Raw genomic sequence first — 3,179 nt, forward strand, 5'->3', positions numbered from 1 at the left:
GGTGCTACTCTATCATGTAGACCTTTATAAAGGTCAATTTTCACAAGACTATGTACTAGTACCCTATCATCAATGAAATGGTTATGCATTTTATTTCAATGGATGTCGCTATTTGCTATGCAATTGTTTACTCGTTATAGTAAATTTCATTTACGAATTGCTTTAAAATTTTAATAACAACTGGACTTGATACATATACAAAACAAGGCATTTCATTACGATGATGCATGATTCATAACTTTTCTCAAAAACTTATTGTCATTCAACCTTTACAATTTATTGCATAAGTATGTCACTAAGGAAGTCAAAAAGGCGCAAGAACAACACACCAACAACCCCACCACCACCACCACCATCTCCACAAATGGATTCTGCTATGTTCCTGGTTACCATAACAACTGTTGTGGCCTTAATCAGCAGTAACAACAACGTTGGCAGAAACGGGACGGACAATTCCATTTAGGGAGAAAACCAAGGGCACCATCGGATGTGCTTATATAAAGAATTCATGACTGCAAGCCCTGGACATCTAATGGTGACCCTTGACTCTAGTTGTTGCCAAGATGCTTTCAAGGTCAAATATGCCGCATGTATGTTTGTGGACTCGGCCTTGTTGTGGTGGAACAACCATGTTAAACCCTTGACTCTAGTTGTTGCCAACTCCATGAGTTGGGAGGAATTGAAAGCAATGATGCTCGAGAAATACTTTCCAACGAGCGAGATGCAGAAACTAGAACAAGAGTTGTGGGAATACTCCATGAAGGGCTCTGACATTATCACTTACATTGCCCGCTTTAACGAACTGGCAACCCTGTGCCCAGTAATGGTCACTCCAGAGGAAAAGAAAGTAGAACATTACATTTGGGGGCTATCCCTTCAAATCTAGGGGATGGTCATATCCGCCAACCCGAGCACCCTCAACAGTGCCAAGCATCTAGCACAAAATCTTGTCGACCAGGGAGTTCATCAAGGCATCAGAACCCCTACACCCGAACAGCCTAAAGGAAGTGACAACAAGTGGAAGTTTTGGAACAAAAACAAAGGACAAACCACTCAAGAGCCAGCCAAGAAAAAACAAACTGTTGTTGCCCATGCCATCACCGCCCCTTCACCAGCCAAGCAATATGTTGGGACTCTTCCGAAGTGTGACAAGTGCAGCTACCAACATCATGGAGTGTGTCAGGAAATGCAATGTAACAATTGCAACAGCAAGGGGCACACCGCCTGTTTTTGCAAAGCACTGACACAACAAACCACCCAGGGCACTAATGTTGGGGTGAGCCGCACCTACTACGGTTGCAGTGAATCCGGTCATTTCAAGAAAGAATGGACGAAGGTACAAAACAGAAATAACGGAGGTGTGGGAAGAGTTCTAATGATGGGGAATGAGGAAGCTATGAGGGATCCCATCATGGTTACTGGTATGTTTCCCATAAATAACTCATAGGCATGCATACTTTTTGATAGTGGTGCGGTGAAAAGTTTCGTGAGCCACTAGTTTAAAAACTTAGTCAAACAGAATCCCCAGTCATTAAATGAAACATTCACCGTAGAAATTTCCAATGGAAAAACAGAAAGCACTAAGGATATATACATAGGATGCACTCTAACTCTACACGATCATTCCTTCCGAATTGACCCGATGCCGGTCACAGTAAATAGCTTTGATGTTATCATTAGCACGGATTGGTTAAGTCCTCACCATGCCGATATTTTCTGTTATGAAAAATTCGTTCGCCTTAACCTAGCAAATAGCGAAACCCTCGTCATTTATGGCGACAAACCCGACATGAATCTACAAATCATCTCTTGCATCAAGGCTTAGAAGTATCCACACAAGGAATACCATGCCTTCTTAGCCCACGTGGTGGACGAAAAACAAAAATTGGAAGACATCAAGGATATTCCTAAAGTTTGTAACTTTCCTGATGTATTTCCAGAACACCTTCCGGGAATAGCTCCCGAATGCCAAGTCGAGTTCATAATTGACTTAATTCCAGGAGCCATCCCCGTAGCCAGCTCCCCATATCGTCTAGCATCGACTGAAATGCAAGAACTATCCAGTCAACTGAACGAGCTGCTGAGCAAGGGATTTATACGATCGAGCTTCTGAACTTGGGGAGGACCGGTCTTGTTCATGGAGAAGAAGGACGGATCTTTCCGCATGTGCATAGAGTATCGAGAATTGAACAAGCTCACTATCAAAAACCGTTATCCCCTACCTCGAATCAACGACTAATGCGATCAACTGCAAGGATCGAGCTACTTCTCAAAGATTGATCTAAGGTTGGGGTACCATCAGCTGCGAATTCAGGAGGAAGATATTCCAAAGACGGTATTTAGAACTTACTACGGCCACTACGATTTTGTGGTTATGCCCTTTGGTTTAACTAATGCACCTGCAGTGGTCATGGACTTAATGAATCATGTGTGCTGACCTTACTTGGACAAATTCGTGATAGTATTCATCGACAACATACTAATTTATTCACGGAGTAAGGAGGAACATAGTCAGCACCTAAGACAAGTCTTGGAGACGTTAAGGGCAGAAAAGCTATACGCAAAGTTCTTAAAATACGAGTTCTCGATTCGAAGAGTAGATTTCTTGGGGCACGTAGTCAGTGAGGAAGGGATACACGTGAACCCTTCCAAGGTCAAGGCGATTGAAAACTGGGAAACACCAAGAATACCGATGGATATACGCTAGTTTTTGGTCCTTGCTGGCTATTACCGAAGATTCATACAAAACTTCTCTAAGATTGAAAAGCCATTCACTACCTTGAATCATAAGGGAGTGAAATTCAGTTGGGGGAATAAACGAGAAGCCGCATTCAAAACACTTAAACAAGCCCTCTGCAGTGCTCCAATCTTGTCTCCCCCAGAAGGGACCAAATACTTTGTGGTCTACTGTGATGCATCAAAGCAAGGTTTAGGATGTGTGCTTATGCAACGAGGAAAGTTCATCGCCTATGCCTCAGGATAACTCAAGACTGATGAGGTAAATTACACCACACACGACATCGAACTAGGAGCAGTGGTGTTTGCCCTGAAGATTTGGAGGCATTACCTGTACGGTACCAAATGCACCATCTTCACAGATCATAAGAGCCTTCAACACATTCTCAATCAAAAGGAGATGAACATAAGACAAGAATGATGGGTGGAACTGCTAAATGACT

The sequence above is a fragment of the Lactuca serriola genome, chromosome 3, assembly GCF_051521515.1.
Source record: "Lactuca serriola cultivar US96UC23 chromosome 3, Lser_US96UC23_V15, whole genome shotgun sequence".
Classification (NCBI taxonomy): Eukaryota; Viridiplantae; Streptophyta; class Magnoliopsida; order Asterales; family Asteraceae; genus Lactuca; species Lactuca serriola.